The sequence below is a fragment of the Mustela lutreola genome, chromosome 3 (genome assembly GCF_030435805.1).
Source record: "Mustela lutreola isolate mMusLut2 chromosome 3, mMusLut2.pri, whole genome shotgun sequence".
In the NCBI taxonomy this organism is placed as follows: Eukaryota; Metazoa; Chordata; class Mammalia; order Carnivora; family Mustelidae; genus Mustela; species Mustela lutreola.
The window spans coordinates 199,592,170-199,610,215 of NC_081292.1; the positions used below are offsets into that span (position 1 = coordinate 199,592,170).

Sequence of the window (18,046 nt, forward strand, 5' to 3'; positions counted from 1 at the left end):
AACCCACTGAACCACACAGACGTCCTGGGGATTTCTTTCTTTTTTATGGCCGAATAATATTCCATTATATAAATGTACCACATTTTCTTTATCTATTCATCCAATCAATGGACACTAGTTTGCTTCCATATCTCAACTACTGTAAACACGTTGCAGTGATCATAGGGGTGCAGATATCTTTTCAAGTTAGTGTTTTTGTTTCCTTTACATAATTACCCAGAAGTGGAATTGCTGGATTATATGGTAGTTCTAATTTCAGTTTTCTGAAAAACGTCTATACTGTTTTCCATGGTGGCTCCATTAATTTATATTCCTACCAATAGTGCAAAAAGGTTTTCTTACCTCCACATCCTTTCCCAAACCTGTTATTTATTTTCTTCTTTTATATATAGAATTTATTTTTAAGTAATCTCTGCACCCAACGTAGGACTTGAACTCACAACCTCAGAAGGAAGAGTAGCAACTGAGCCAGCCAGGCACCCTGTCCTATCTTTTTGATAATAACCATTCTAACAGGCACGAGGTGACATCTCATTGTGATGATGTATCTTTTTGTGTATCAGTTGGCCATCTCTGTGTCTTCTTTGGAAAATGTCTATTCACATCCTCTGCCCATGTTTTTAATTAGATCATTCAGGTTTTTTTCCTACTGAGTTGTAGGAGTTCTTTATATATTTTGAATTTGAACCCTTATCAGATACATAATTTGCAAATATTTTCTCCCATTTGATAGGTTATCTTTTCATTTTCTAAATTAATTATTAATTACTTTTATTTATTTGGGAGAGAGAGAGAAAGATAGTGACAGAGATAGCAAGAGAGAACACAAATGAGAAGGAGAAGGAGAAGAAGGCTCCCTGCTTCGGGCTCGATCCCAGGACCCTCGGATTATGACCTGAGCCAAAGGCAGACACTTAACAACTGAGCTCATCCATGTACCCCTGTCTTTTTATTTTGTTGGTGGGTTCCTTTTCTGTGCAGAAGATTTTCAGTTTGATGTAGTCCAACATGTTTATTTTTGCTTATGTTGCCTTTGCTTTTGGTGTCAAATCCAAAAAAACCATCATTAAGATGGATTGTCAAGGAGCTTACTGCCTGTGTTGTCTTCTAGGAGTTTTACGGTTTAGGTCTTACGTTCAAGTCTTTAATCCATTTTAAGCTGGTTTTTGCACATGGTGTAAGAGAGTGGTCCAGTTTCATTCTTCTGCACGTGGCTGTCCACTTTTCCTAATAATATTTACTGAAGAGATCATTTATTTCTCCTTTATATATTCTTGATTCCTTTGTCATAAATTAGTTGACTGTATATGCATGGGTTTAGTTTTGGGCCCTCTATTATGTTCCATTAATCTATGTGTCTGTTTTTATGCAAATGCCATATTGTTTTGATTACCACAGCTTTATAATTCAGTTTGAAATCAGGAGGTGTGAGGCTTTCAGCTTTGTTCTTTCTCAAGATTGCTTTGGTGTGAGAGTCATGATTTTACATTTTCCTGAAAATTATCTTTTAACATAGAAAATGTATAATCAAATGCGATGATGAAAGAGTCAAACATTTCGAATAGACTATGTCAAAGAATCATGATCACATGTTAGTCATACAAGTAGCAATGAGTTGTTCTGGGGGGAAATAACCCCTTTTTTCTTCCTACTATCTGGACTATGAATGCAACAGCCAGAGCCAGGGCCACCACCTTAAATCACCAACTGGAAAGTGAATATTGAGGATGGTTAGAAAAGCCTGACTCTGGATGTCTATCCATAACCCACTGAGCTGCTTCCTAGATTTTATAAAATTCTATCATGTAAATATTAATGATTGGAAAGATTAACAAAGCTATACTTGGTATTATTTCAAAAGCATAAATCAACACTGAGAATATATTTTAATAATAATTAATGCATATGTTGCCATTTTTATAGGTTCTCAGTTACAACTGTTAAAATTCTTTTTGTGGTTAGCAATCAAACAGGAATTGTTTGTAACACACTTAAAATCTAAAATAAACTCACACTGAAAATGACATAAATCCACCATTAAAATAATTATTTCTGATTCCATGGTAACCTCTTAGAGATAGCGTTGCTATGTCAAAAACAAACAGAATTTTATAGGATGAGTCATACATTGAGACAACAGAATAACTCTCTGTTTTCCCAAAGTTTCCAACCAGGTTTCTGGCTCTATTGCACCAAGCCAAATGTCCTATATCCCTATAAAGTACTCTAGCAGATTTAGGATTGGAATGCAAGAATTATGTTGTAATGCTGGATAAAAATGGGACTAATGAGAGGAAATAGGAACTCTTGGAGAAAGTTCAAGAATCAGCTAAGCTAGTCAAAGCATTACAGTTTATCATTATAATTGATACTTAGAACAACGTCTTCTGGAGAATGAAGTGAAAACCCTGCATTCCCTATTCTAGAAGTTGACCTGTTGTCCCTAATTCTGTTATAGCAGAATTTATTCCTGCGGTTTACAGATTTTATTTTCCCACCTTACCCTTCTCAGGGGAACAGCATCACACGTGCAGGAAGTGTTGTTGTTGTTTTTCATCTATATCCATTGTATATGTAGGGGTGGGTAAATCAAGTAGGGTTGGATTTGGAAACCCATAGGGAAGGTGAAGAATCAAATAGTTTGATTTAAAAAAAGGGAAATGTAGTGTTTTATAACTAAAGCAGCCACTTTTAAGAAATTACTCTCTTTCCTGTTACTGTTTTTTATTGCAAGATGCACTGAACAGGCCCAAGCAAGAAATTGGGACTTCTGCAGACTTAATGCAGGACTAAATTTCTGCATTTAAAATAGAAATTACTAACATTTTACTAAATGTTCAGGTTCTTAAAAATAGATAACTTTAATTTCATGATCTTTATAAGTTGGATTTCTTTCTTTTTTTACGTACCATAAATAAATGTTAAAATCCAGAGACATTCTCTGAAGCTATTAGAGCTACTGCAAGTCCTCACACAAGGACTCCATTTGAAGACCCCCCATCCAGGAAAACATTTAATGAAAGCTCAGTTCCAATTTTCCTCCTACATAGTGCCAGACGACCAAACTGACCCTGTCAAGATTTGATCCTTTAACACTGATTTCTCACCTGAGGTTTGGACCATATAATCGTGCTTTAAGTACTTTAGCAAGGCATTCTGACACTGCATTTCTAATCAGGGAAACATAAAACAAGATTTGTCCTTAAGCTGTTTTACTTTGCCTTATAATGGTCTCCATTTCCTTTCATGAGGCATTATCTTGATAAATTGCTGTCTTTTAAAAACCACTTTTTGCCTGGAAAATGTGCAATAGATCAGACACTGAGGGCTCTTGTTGAGGTTGAGATTTTGGCCACATGTTGTATAACCTTCCTGCAGGCTGTACTAATACCCTGTGATATTCCTGATTTTGCTCATTGTTTCCAATTTGTACACTGGCTACTAGCAAATTACACTGGGTAGATTCTCCTGATGACAAAGCATACTTTTTAGCGAAACCAAGGACTAAGAAGCAGAGAAGAATATTATCGTACTCAGAAAAATTCATAGAGTACTGAAGCTCAGTGCAAGAAAGAAAGAAAAAAGGAAAGAAGAAAGAAAGAAAGAAAGAGAGGAAGGGAGGCAAGGAAGGAGAGAGCAGTGTTAGAAGTCAGGTCACATTCCTTGAATTCAAATGTTAATTATTCCCCATGAAGGTTACTGTGCTAATTGATTTATAGAGGTATGTTAGAATTCGAATCACTTACCTACATTCATCCCTAGAAATCTAGCAGTAGTTTAAAGAAAACTTACATGGTAATTTGTCTGTACTTATTACACTTGGAGGAACACTTAAAAAACACTACACATAAACAAAATACAAAGCAGGCACATCGCGGTGGAGTACAAGTTCCTTAGAGTGACAATAACAATTAGTATAAAAAGAGCAGCGTTGGCTCCGTTGAGGACTACTCTTTCCTCAAAAGCAAAGGAGCAATTTAGAGGAAAGCTATCAGAATTAGTCACCATATCAGTGAGTTCATTGTTAAATAATGCCCTGAACCAACTTTGAAATAACACATGGGTATAGCCAAGCTACTGGCAAATGGCAAAGAAAACATTTCTGAATTCATTAATATTTATCTGAACTTTCTCTCAAGAAAGGTTTTTTTTGTCACCAAGAAGTCAAGAAAGCACCTGTCCCTCTGTTAATTTTTTATAATGTTAGATTTATACCTCTAATAGAGGATTAAAAGACTACTCTATAATTATCAAGCATGAATCTCAAATTCGTATTTAAAAATAAAGTTCATGTCATGCCCAAAGTCATGGAGAAATTTAGAAGTGGTGTTTAAAATAGAAATTTAGACTACCGACTTGAAATCTCATGCTCTGACCACTAGACCACACGCCTGCCCAAGGATACTTACATTTTTTTACTGTGTTATTCTTCTTTGTAATTAGATGCAGTGATTAGAGTGTCTTTTGCATTACTCTGCATTTTTCTTTTAAGTCAGGGTTATAACCCACAGAGGGCAATGTCCCCAACAAAACTAAACAAGGGATTTTCAGTCTTGCAATACAATCTCTTGATATTTCTTTATAGGTTTCACACATCAAAAAAAACAATGAAATCTGTAATTTTTCAAATTACAATCTTTTCATTCTCTAAGTTATGTGCCTACGAGAATTTGCAAATCTTTTGAAGAGAATGTAATCTTTATGCTTACAAAATGTAGGCTTTCATATTTGGGTACAATTACAAATTAAGGCCTTTTTCTTCCTCATAATAATCAGTTCTCAGAGTTGTGGGTTTTCCTCATTTGAAAATAAATTAATGGGAATTTAAAAACATAATTCATCCAGTTATTAAATCTTTTCCATCCTTAAAATTAGAAACCATTTCTATTCTCAATCTGCAAGGAAGCAATGGGAGAATATGCCCTATAGCGTATTAAAATTTAATTTTTGTTGACTGAAGCAATAAAAGAAACACCTAAAATCAGATTAATTTAAATTTAAAAAGGGAGAAAACCTTTATGATTCCTTATTATTTTGCTTCTTCTTCTTCTTTTTTTTTTTTTTAAATGACAGGTATATATTGTGTGTTTAAACAATTGAGTTTTTCTCCATCAAGTACCTGTCCAGAGAGAAATTCAATTTTGGAACAACAAAAACTCAAAGTACTCCAGATGGTTTTCTCAAGGAATTTGAATGAGATAGTATTCAATGTTGCAAAAAACAGTGATAAGTTTCGTAACTTTTAAACATCAGTTTTTTAAATTAGAGATTGATATTTAAGGGAACGGACTTTGCATAGTCATTCATTTTAAAATAACACATCATAGTTTCTAAATTATACAGTTTTATGTAGGAACATACATATTTTCTGAATGCTGTCATGTAATTATTTAGAAATTTCATTCTCAAAGCCATGCATTTTAGATACGGGTTACTTTTTTTCCCCATTAATACTTTATTTTGAGATGAAGATGTGGTCATTCACATTTTTTGCAGAACTTCCTGGAGCAATCTGGAGGGCAGGTAGTGGCAACAGACATATGCAAAACTCGTGAACCCTTATATAAAGAGTGTGGACTTGTTGTGAGGCTGTAAAGAGCATCCCAGAGGGAAAAGAAAGTGGAATCAGGAACATCAGTGCTCATCTAAAGAGGTCCCCTTCCACGTAATGGTTGCCTTTTTATCAAAACTCTAGAAAATAAGTTTGGAGAACAAGTTCTTTGTCTAATTTGCTCAACACAGTGCCTCTGGTGCCTAGAACAACAAATACTGAATGAATAGACAACAAGTGATTAGTTAAATGGATGAGTAGTGATCTGTTTAAATACCTCTGAAGTCAAATTGCCGTATTAACATTAAGAATCATCGGTAAACAGAAGGTAATATACTGACGGTGAGTGGTGTAGGAAGTACACACACTGAAGATGTTTGAGAAAACAGAACTGTGGCTAGGATCAAGGATTCTTAAGAGCAAATGGCCACTCAGGCAAACTGAACTTTTCCAAAGCAGTTCTAAGTCGTGGAGAGACCAGTGATCTATTGACATCAAAATCCCTTCTTAACTTTATGGATGAAATATGAGAGCTGGGCTTTCCTTTAAAATCATACTTTGATGAGGCATCTGGTTGGCTCAGTCCATTAAGGGTCTGACTTTGGATCAGGTCATGGTCTCAGGGTCCTGGGATTGAGCCCCACATCAGACTCCACACTCAGTTGGGAGTCTGCTTATCCCTCTGCCCCTCCCCCTGCTCATGTGCTTTCTCTCTCTCTCAAATACATGAAATCTTTTTAAAAAATTAAAATGAAATAAAATCACACTTTTAGGGCTAAGGCGGGGATGGGAAAGAAAAGCAGACGAGGTATAGATAAATTCACTACATTGATGATAGTGGTTGAAACTAGGTATATGGTCTCCCTTAAAATAACTCTTCTCTACTTTTGTGCTGGAAACGTTAAAAGTCAACAAACACACAACTCTCCACTTAAACATGATATAATAAACATTTATATTACCCAATATGTAGATAGTCTAATCTTAGAAAGGCCTGCTTATAAAGAAAAAAAATTTTTTTTTAAGATTTTATTTATTTGTTTGACCGAGAGATCACAAGTAGGCAGAGAGGCAGGCAGAGAGAGAGAGGAAAGGAAGCAGGCTCCCCACTGAGCAGAGAGCCCAATGTGGGGCTCCATCCCAGGACCCTGAGATCATGACCTGAGCCAAAGGCAGAGGCTTAACCCACTGAGCCACCCAGGCACCCCAAATTAAGAAAAAATTTAAAAAGATTTGTCATCATGACAAAAAAATTACTTTTAGTTCTAGATGCCATAAATTATGATTGAAATCATTACCATATCTCTGATACCAGATTTTTAATTATCTTGAGGGGGAAGCCGGGGAGCATAGACTTATGTTGACCCAAAGCCCACGTTGTCCTCAGGGCATCTTCACACTCAGTTGGATGAGGGCTGAGGAAGTCAAAGAGATTAGTGGGAAGGTAACCAAGTACCAAGATAGCCTTGCAGACCTACCTGTTGCTGCCCATTTGCTGAAGACCTAAGTGTGGCCCCCTCCTCAGGCGCTGGAATTCATTACTTTATAGAGCTTGTATGTTATTCTCATTGCTTGGGCGTGAGCCAGATTTATTTATCAAATAAACTTAATCTTAGATTCTGGCCTCATAAGCTCTTCTTAGTCCACTCAGACTGCCGCGAAAGAATGCCAGGTGCTCCTGGGTGGCACTGTCCGTTAAGTGGCCAACTCTTGGTCTCAGCTCAGCTTGTAGTCTCTGGGGTCATGAGATCAAATTCTGGGTCCAGCTCTGTGCTCGGCGCAGCCTGCTTAAAGAAGGTCTCCCTCCCTCTAAAATAAATAAATCTTTTAAAAAATACCGTTGACTGGGAGCTTATAAACAACAGAAATTTGTTTCACAGTTTTGGAGGCTGAAAGTCTGAAATCAGAGTGCAGCATGGTTGGGTTCTGGGAAGCTCCCTTTCAGGTGATGGACTGCAGACTTCTCTGTCTCCTTTTAGGAGGGCACTAATCCCATTCAGGAGGGTTTCACCCTGATGACCTAATCATCCCTAAAGGCTCCACCTCCTAATACCGTCACCTTGGGCATTAGATTTTCTCTTTCTTTCTTTCTTTTCTTTTTTTTTTTTTAAGATTTTTATTTAATTATTTATTTGACAGAGAGAGAGAGAGAGATTACAAGTGGTCAGAGAAGCAAGCAGAAAGAGAGGGGGGAGCAGGCTCTCCGCCGAGCAGAGAGCCCAATGTGGGGCTCTATCACAGGACCCTGAGATCATGACCTGAGCCGAAGGCAGAGGCTTAACCCACTGAGCCACCCAGGCGCCCGGGCATTAGGTTTTCAACACGTCAGTTTTGGGGGGATACAAATAGTCAGACGGCAGCAAACCTTTTAATGATTTTATGTTTCTCTTAACGTCTAATTCTTTAAAAAGGGACACACTTTTTTTTTTTTTTTTTTTTTCCCCTGCCTCTTCAGAGGATTTTTTCAGGTCTTTTTCCGCTCAGTGATTTGTGACTTCATAAATAGTTTAATATATATTCAGTAATTAAGGTAAAATGAGTTTGAATTCTCAGTGTATCCTTAGGCACCATCAGAAGTAATGTGACGTATTCAGATAGGAGTTGATGAGAAGAAATGAGGTAGTTTTTTTCTAGCCCAATCCCCATGCTTTCCTAGGCAAAGAGCATTTTCATTGAGATTGATTTGCAAATGTTTGGTTTGAAAGCTTAAAAAAAAAAAAACCGCTCTGTATCACAGGGTCCTTGAGGGCAGGAATTCTCTCTCCACAGCAACTTTTTTATTTTCTCCTAACACTTAATAAATAATTCTGTTGCAGAGTAGACCCCAATACCTTCCTTGGCACTACTAACCATCATTATCACCACATAGCCTCATGGGAAAATATATGATTCCAATCTTTAATAGTGTTAATCTGAAAATTTTAACCTTATCTTGTTACTGAATAAACAAAATATACAATAGCATCATTGTACAATAGAAGTCCACCCTCTATATGTTTGGTACTAAGATTGAAAAATCACCCCTGTAACAGAGGAAGGTCAAAGTTAAGTGAGTTGTTCACTTCAAATTGTACCGTAACTCTAGTATTCACACAACATAGTGCAGTTTCCAGCTGACCGCTCAAATCTACTTACAAGAAGAGAGGTTTATAATTCAAATATTATAGGAAGAGGAAATCTAATTTTGACCTTGAGTCAAACTGATTCCTTTGGTTTTCTTTACTTTATAAGCTGTAATTGCAAATACAGTTTCCTTCATCTAAAAAACTATTCCACCCTGAAATTTTCAAACAAAAATAGTTTGCAGAAACATTGGCAAAAGACATCTTCAAAGGAAACTAACTAGTTTGAATTAGAAGGAGAGGGAGGAGAGAGATGGTGGATATTTTTAAAGGGATTATGTTTTCAATATTTTGGGCATTCGACGTCTAATTCCTGTTGCTTTTTTTAAAAGCATTTCTCATTTAAAATTTAAAAGTAGATTAGTAATTTAAATGTGCTTAATTTGTAAATAAGATAAAAATAACATGTGTATAAGATAACTTGAAGAGAAAAAACTTGTGAAAATCTTCTCTTTAAATATTAAATAGAAATAAATTTGTCATTAGTAAATGCTATAAAATACTAAAATAGCTGGGTCCATGTTATGGTATTAATAAAGAGATAGAAATGGTCAGAAGTTCATTTACCAAAAATATTTTGACTGATTATTTTTGCCAGAATACTTGAGAATATAATTCCATGTTCAATATAAAAAAAAGATAATAATAAGAGTTATGTTGGTTACCCCAACACTGTTCATTATGGTGTGTCTATAGCTCAAATTTAAAACCATGCCTAACTTTGAGATTAATTAGGTCATTACCTTTGCCACAACTATTGCCTAATGTTAAAGATCAGACACCTCAGGATACTGGTTCTATGAAGTTAGTGTATTATTTCAGTAGGAGAGAGATAGTGCAGGGTAAGAAGTTAGCATTAGGAAAAAATGTTATCCTTTTGGGGCCCCTGGATGGTGCAATCAGTTAAGCATCTGACTGTTGCTTTCGGCTCAGGTTGTGATCTCAGGTCCTGATCTCAGGGTCATGAGATCGAGCCCCACATTGGGCTCTGCGCTCAGCGCAGAACCTGCTTGAGATCCTCTCTCCCTCTGCTCCTCCTGCTCATGTTCTCTCTCAAATAAATGAATAAATCTTAAAATAATTTTTTAATTAAAGAAATGTTATCCCTTCTTATTTCCTATTGCAGCAGATTCCAGGTTACTACACTAATCTCAGGTCTCAAATGGATAGCTTTTGTGTGTGTATGTGTATTTAATTCTCAGACTCAAGTACTTTTGATTCCAGTGAATACTGCTCATGGGTTTTCACGACCAAAACCATGTTTGGCCAAGGTAGCACAGAGGAACCCACCGAATTCCTCTTGAATGTGTTTATTTTACCTTTGAGTTAAATGTATAAAATACTGAAATGATAATTGCAGCAATGAAAACAGGAGATACATGAATCACTGGGAATACATAAATGTTGGATTAAGGTAGTTCATTCATCATCTGTTATATTGAAATTTACTGTAAAATTACCATTTTAAAGAGAAAGTTCAGAGGTTCTTACTTGTTTCTAGGAAGACATCATTAAATACAATAACAACAAAAGAGCTGGGAAACTTCCAGAGAAGCATCACATCTTCACACGAATGGTTTTTGTGTCAGGTCAGGATAAAATGATAGGTTTAGAAAGGTCAAGCCATTTAAAGTGATAGTTGCCCCCTCCCCTCCCCTCACCACCACCCCCAATCCTACCAGATTAACAAAACCAGAGTAAATTACACCAAGACAAGAACAATAAGAAAATAAAGATAAAAATGGATTTCTTAATCATTAAAATTATAATGGCTATTGTACATATACAAGACAACAGTATCCCTGTGGTGAGACCCAATCTTGTTTTTATTATGGCAGAATGACACCTCAGGGAGTAAGGGCTCTGTAGTCCCTCTTCAGGAATAGACTATCTACATGTTATGTGATCGTGGTCGGTAAAATACAGAAAGTTCACAGAACTGGCAACTAGATTTTTTTTGAGTGGTAGAATCAGGAGGTCTCCTCTGAAATGTGAAGGAAATATTTATAAGTAAAATGAAATTTGTCTGCAGAGATGTATATATGGAAAACAAATGCTATGGAGAAAAGTTAAAAAAAATTACTTCTAATCACTAGAAGGAGAAGTTAGAGACGGTCCTGTTAGATTCCTAAACTGTGCAAGACGATACTATTCAGCTAATCCCTTGTTACCCAGGCTCAGAAGGAACAGGCGGATGGGGCTATGCTTCTACCCAGTAGGGCACATCATAGAAACTTAACGTATTAGGCTTGAAAGGACAGGATAGAATCCCTCGTCCAACTCCCTCATTGTACAGATATGGAGATTGAGGAGCAGAGAGCCTGAGTCATTTGTCTGATGTTACACACTTGATGACCAGCTTCTTGATCTCCTGTCCAGAGTTCTTTCCATTATGCGGTGTTACTAATCAGGGGCATCTCTATATCAGTTCAAAGCCAAAATGTGTTACTCAAAACATTGATTATCTTCTTACGGAGGTAATGTGGGACCTAAAGACCTAAATGCCATAATAATTATTGTCATCGTGGTGGTTAGAGTTCGTGGCCATTGTCCACCTGCTGGGGCTCCATTTTAAGGGACATAAGCAAGCAAAGTAGTCTACTGTAACATAAAACAGTTACTTTGGGTTCAAAACAATTAACATGAAAGTTCTGCAGGAAAAGTTCTCTTTTTAATACTCTTGCCTTCTCCCATTTTTCAAGATAAATGTAACTTAGAGAAGAATGGACTTTGGATATGGAATTGCCCCTAGCTGAACCTGGCTAGCAATTCTTGGTGTTTCCGTTTGAAGAACAAAGCAGATGATCAGGTAACAAAACCTTTTACTGTATAGCTATGCTCACTTTTTTCTCAGGGAGAAGAGAGAAGGCAATTGTGTATTGGGATGGGAAAAACAATTATAATCAATTGAACATTTTGTCTGTAACATTAGGATATAATTGCAGATGTAATTAGTGGAAATTCTTTTTCCATCTCAGTAATCCCACGTAGGCTTTTCCCACACTGTTCTTTGCATTTGGTGTTCCTGGTAGTTTTTGCTAAATATTTTCTTTCAAGTCAGAAAAGAGAACTTACATATTTGAAAAAGAGAAAAATCCTCAAAACTATTATGTTTTACATTACCTTCTTTTCATTCTACTCTCCTTTTAGATTTATTTTTTTTTAAAGATTGTATTTGTTTATTTGACAGATAGAGATCACAAGTAGGCAGAGAGGCAGGCAGAGAGAGAAAGAGAGAGAGAGGAGGAAGCAGGCTCCTTGCTAAGCAGAGAGCCCAATGTGGGGCTCAATCCCAGGACCCTGGGATCATGACCTGAGCTGAAGGCATAGGCTTTAACCCACGGAGCCACCCAGGCACCCCAGCTCTCCTTTTAGATTTAGAATAGATTTATATAAATACATATTTAGGCTGAATGCCAAACAGCTTAGTATTAACACTTGTCAGAGACTGAAGCTAGATATCTTCATAGAATGAACTTGGTTACAAGAAGAAATGTGAAATGTAATCACGATTACACTTTTACAATTTAAAAAAGATGCCAGTAATGGAATTTTGAAGTTTGATATGGTACAGGTACAATATTCATATTTCTGTCAATCTATTTCCTTATTTCTCAATTTAAAGACTTAAAAATTCTTATTTGTTTTCTTTTTTAAAAAAGATGTATGTATGTATTTATTTATTTACTTACTTATTTGAGAGAGAGAGATATCACAAGTAGGCAGAGAAGCAGGCAGGAAGAGAGGGGGAAGCAGACTCCCCTGTTAAGCAGGGAGCCGGATGTGGGGCTCGATCCCAGGACCCTGAGATTATGACCTGAGCCGAAGGCAGAGGCTTAACCCAGTGAGTCACTCAGGCATCCCTCTTTTGCTTTCTATATAACATTATTAACTTTCATAGTCTTTGTAATTCTATATCACTTTTCTCTTCCTGTACTTCTGACATATAAGGAAATTTTAATTCCAAGTTATATCTGTACATTCAAAGTGAATATTCAGATGTTAACCAATACATTAGAATGGTCTTCCTTGGTGTCATTATTCCCTTGCTTTACTGACTGTACATGATGGAGACGTGATGATGACGACATAGGTATGTGGCTATTTGATTTTCCAAAGGCTAAAGGGAGGCTGTAGCTAAAGCCAAATAGAAATCTTGGCCGAATCCCAAAGTCAAAACCAAACTTTAGGAAGTCTCTAAATCAGAGTTTGGTAGAACATTTCAATAAGCAAAGAATGTCCTAATCTTTTATTGTTTTTCTATTCTCTCTCCTTTTCTAGAGAAGTAACTAGACATTTTAAATTGAAATCCGTGAATTCCTCTAAAATCCACAAGATGGTGCTATGACGTGGCATTTAGAAAACTTTTGAAAACCTTTTGCCTTGTAGGGGCAACTTGTAGGCAGAACCAAATAAGTACCATTTACTAATATCCGCTTCAGGTAAATGCTATTTAAAAAATATAACATCAACCAGATTAGTTGATATAAGGAAGGTGTATCTTTATTCCTAATTTCTAATTCCTAATGTTGCTTTTTAATACTTTGTCCTAAAAATTATACTTCTGAAATTCTGTTATTGGTGTCGGGTTTTCAAATGTCTTATGAGGGGCACCTGGGTGGCTCAGTCATTAAGTGGCTGCCTTCAGCTCAGGTCATGATCCCAGGGTCCAGGGATCGAGCCCCGCATAGGGCTCCCTGCTCAGTGGGAAGTCTGCTTCTCCCTCTCCCACTCCCCCTGCTTGTGTTCCCTCTCTCGCTTTGTCTCTCTGTTCAATAAATAAATACAGTCTTTTAAAAAAAATTAAAAAGTCTTATGGGAAGTCTAAGAACTGAACTTGGGTCTTAGCAGGGCTAAGTCGTAATGGAAAAAGTTCTGGACTGAAGTGGAGACCAGAGTTCTAATCTCTGGCCTCCACCGGAGTCCTTGCATGCAGCCAGCCTTCCGTCTACTTCAGCTGTTCTCCACCAGGGGCGATTTTACCCCTGGGGAATATTTAATGAAGCCTTGGAGACATTAATCATTTATTCATAACAACTTGGGTGACGGGGCTGCCACTGGCACCTGCGGGTAGAGGTCAGCGATGCCACCGAGTATCCTACAATACGCAGGAAAGACTTATCCACAGCAAAGAATTATCCTACCCAAGATTAATAGTGCTCTGGTTGAGGAACTGACCTATTCGTTCACTCCTTTGTTGGTTTGTCTGTTCATTAATTAAATCATTCACACGTTCATTGACTTCCGCATGTACATATCCATCCCTTCAACAAATTTTTACAAAATATCTACTACGTCTACTACGATTCAAGACCAGACTAAGATGTAGGGATTAAAAAGACAAAAGTTATCCTATACCTGTTCAGTCTTACAGGGGAGAGAGACGACTTATGAAAAACTCTCACACTACGTGATCAGTGTTTCAGCGTTAAACGTAGGATGTCCTGAGAACACAGAAGAGAAGGATAGATGCTGGTGAAGAGGGCAGAGCTCAGGAAGCCTTCCCGGGGGTGGGGGTTGTTCACCGCGTGGGTGCACGGCGGTCACAGAATGAAATTCTGAGTAAAACACAAGCTAAGCCAGAGATATACAGTAGCCCAGAGTGTGCTCGGTGGGTGGTAGGCCTCTGTGGGTGCGATTAGGGGTTGGAAAAGGAAAGCCGAATCTCTTAAAACGATAGAATGGGGTCCAAGAGAGCCTTGGACTTCACCCTCCAGACATCAAAACTTAGAATAAAAGAGTAATATGAAACGTGTGGTAATCACTTCGCCTCTTTGGGTCTGGGTCTCCCACCCTTAAAGCATTTGCTGGGATTAGGTTTCAGGGTGTCCTCACTTATAAAATTACCTTTTGTTAATTATAAAATCAATCCATTAGATATACTAAATGCTGTATATTTTTAGATCGATATGACTATGAAAATCACAATATCTGTAAAAAATATCTTTATACACAAAAGTTGTATTGTTGCAGATATGTGCTTTCATTATAATGCACAAAGTATAATATATTCCTATTAATATATTATTTGGTGTTTGTTTTAAGAGTGGACATACTTGGGAAGATCAAGTTATTCTGCAGAATATAGTCTTCTAATTGGTTAATTCCTATGTCAATTGCTATTTTTGGTTGCATCTGGGATAGATTTTAAAAATATTTTTTCCTTAACCTTCTTATCAATAAGTTTTAGACAATCAAATTATATATTAGTAATTTAACATATGTTTTATTATTTGAGTAATTACTTAAAAAATTCGAGTGTTTTAGGGTGCCTAGGTGGTTCAGTCCGTTAAGTGTCTGCTGAAGCTCAGGTTGTGATCCCAGGGTCCTGGGATGGAGCCCAGCATCAGGCTCCTTGCTCAGCAGGAAACCTGCTTCTCCCTCTCCTCTGTCTCCCTCTGTCTGCCCCTCCCTCTGCTTGTGCTCTCTCTCTCTCTCTGTCAAATAAATAAATAAAATCTTAAAAAAATAAAAAATAAAATAAAAAAAAATACGAGAGTGTTTTAGGGAAATCAAACACTGGGGTCTTTTGTATTGTATGTTAATTAATGACGAAAACCCAGAGATTAACAACTGTTCGAATTTTACTTGAGTAAAATTAGTAGTTGTCAACCGAATGTTTGATACAGTTTGATTATGATTTATAAAATGTATTTTCATGCTATATTTCAATTTAATATTTTCATATTTTAATTTAAAACATGGGTTTTCAGCTTTAAAACATAGGTAGCTGAAACCCCTGCTCTAGTCCAGTTCTGTGGTCATTCTGAATTTATTTATTTATTTATTTATTTATTTTAAAGATTTTATTTATTTATTTGACAGAGAGAAATTACAAGTACACTGAGAGGCAGGCAGAGAGAGAGAGAAGGAAGCAGGCTCCCTGCTGAGCAGAGAGCCCGATGGGGGACTCGATCCCAGGACCCTGAGATCATGACCTGAGCCGAAGGCAGCGGCTTAACCCACTGAGCCACCCAGGCGCCCGGTCATTCTGAATTTAGCCCATAGATCAAATGACATGCTTTGAGATAAAGGAAAAAAAAACTGGATAGGGAAGGGAGAAAAGAACAATGGGCCCCTATCTAAATAAAATACAGCAATCTCCTGTGGGAAACACTGCCATCATAGGACCCCAGATAGAGGGTGAAAATACTGATGGTAAAGGTGACAGAGGCCCTGGGAAAGGCAGGGCTGGGTTACGGCCATCTGGTCTGAATCAGTTAGGGACCCAGGACCTAAGCCCTCTCCTCCTTGCTCGCAGTCGCACTATAACCCTCTGACTGCATCTTTTTGAATCCTTTTTCCCCTCCCTCCCTGCCCCGCCCCCTGCCCGCCCCCTGCCCCGCCCCAATCATGATCCTTCCAGGTTTCTGTGTCATACTTCCTTGAGTATTAATGAAAACATTTGATGAATCTTTTCAGATTTGAATATCTGTTCATATTTATTTTCCTCCACAGAAATTATCTATAAAACCTATATCTATAATTTAAACTAGTGTGGATTGTTCAGAGTGCTTGTGTTTTGAGACGGCGTCACAGACTTGATTCACAACAGTTAATCTTCAAAAGATGAGAACTTTATATGCCATGGTAAAAAAGGCTTTCGAGCCCCGGAAAAGGGGTTGAACTAGTTGGTGATTTTAACAGGCACTTTAGGATTCAGGGAGGGGCCATGAAAGAAGCAGTGGCAGGAGCAAAGAATGGGGGTGACCTGCAGCGCCCACCCCTCCCCCTGCTTCATCAGAAACTGTTTCCACCCCTATTGTCTTTTTGTTCCAGATCAGACATCGCTGGAACAAAGGTTATGATGACGTCCCAGATGAACTCTAAGGTCTTTTCTGACCTGAACTTCTGTGAATTTATATTTTCAAATCCTCTCCAAAAAAACCAGAAAACTTCAAGTTTAAAGAGTTGTGTAATAACTGTGAGGCACAAGTTAGGATAAAGAAAACATTAAGAACAACAGCCCCAACAAATCAATCTTGCTCACCTGTTCTTAAGAAATTAGACACTTTCTATTTAAAAGTAATGAAAAATACGTTTAAAAAGTGAATCGCTTCAAACACAAAGAGGAACAATACAAGAGAAACAAATGAGCAAGAAAAACTTCATTGGTACCTTCAGTATGAATGTCCTGCAGAGACAGAGCTTAGAGATCTGACCAACAGCAGAACTGGTTCTTTCCCGAGGGGCTCATTTTCAAAGCAAGGAATGGCTCTGAACACACATGTGAATTAGGACAGGCACACATCACGGGAATGCTTCTGTCCAAAGTCTCGGACTCCTGTGCATATAGGAGATTACTCTCCTGGTAGCCACAAGAGTTGACATTCTTTTGCACATACATGAGACATTAAAGACAACAATACAGAAGTGCCTACATTTGCGCAGAGCTTGCGGCAATCATCACCCAGTGGTGGGCATTTTAAAGTAAATATTTCTTGACAAAACCTCACGATACAACCAAAATTCATTTTACTTAGGGGGAAATGTTTCTAAACATTCCCAGAAATTTTCTGGGTATAAAAAGATACATTTTGTGAATTATTGTTTTAGGAATAATTCTAATGTAGTCCCATAAGTTAAAAACAAATTTTAGCAAAAATGAAAAGTCTATTTTAGGAATTGCTTTTCATCTGCAACATAATTAATAGCTATAAGAAAACAGCTTTGGGGAGAGGATCTAGGAGAAACTTCATTCCATTCAATGCCTAGGTTGTATAATAAAGGAACACACAACTGAGTGACCATGCAGAATAAAAAGGTATATGTTATATAAAACATGGTATACGTGGTATTTTATACAAAGAATGAATTAAGGGGTGGATAGGTCATAGACTTTTAGTTTTTGGCTAGTTACATTAGATATGCCTAGTATGAATGAAAAGAATGCATAACAAGTGATTCAAGTTTAAGCTAGTAACTATGCTTACATTCTAGCCTACTACTCTTTTTTGTTTTTAAGATTTTATTTATTTATTTAACAGAGATCACAAGTAGGCAGAGAGGAAGGCAGAGAGAGGGAAGCAGGCTCCCTGCTGAGCAGAGAGCCCAATGCTGGACTCGATCCCAGGACCCTGAGATCATGACCTGAGCCGAAGGCAGCAGCTTAACCTACTGTACCACCCAGGCACCCCCTAGCCTACTACTCTTTAATGATAAATTCAGTCAAGTGAATCCATATTGTGTAAGGGGGAAAGACATTTCCCAAAAATGTAGGTGAAGAAGTTTAATTTTGGGAATCTTGTGGGGTTTTTTTCCTTCATTAAGACAAAAATGGCTGGAGATCATTTCCCATGATTAAGGCAGCGGTGTATGGGCAGTGGAAGTATTTCTGTTAGTTGTTATAACTTCTTTCTGGATATGAGGCTCC

General features: G+C 37.4%; 1 long non-coding RNA gene across 1 annotated transcript in view; it reads left to right on the top strand.

Annotated features, from left to right (window-relative positions):
• The window catches only part of LOC131827603 (uncharacterized), a 29,571-nt gene extending 12,169 nt beyond the window's left edge, over positions 1-17,402 (top strand). The window contains exons 2-3 of the long non-coding RNA XR_009352072.1: positions 11,376-11,482; positions 16,453-17,402. This is a non-coding gene — a long non-coding RNA (uncharacterized LOC131827603). The remainder of the gene's footprint in view (positions 1-11,375; positions 11,483-16,452) is intronic.
• Positions 17,403-18,046: the final 644 nt, after the last annotated feature.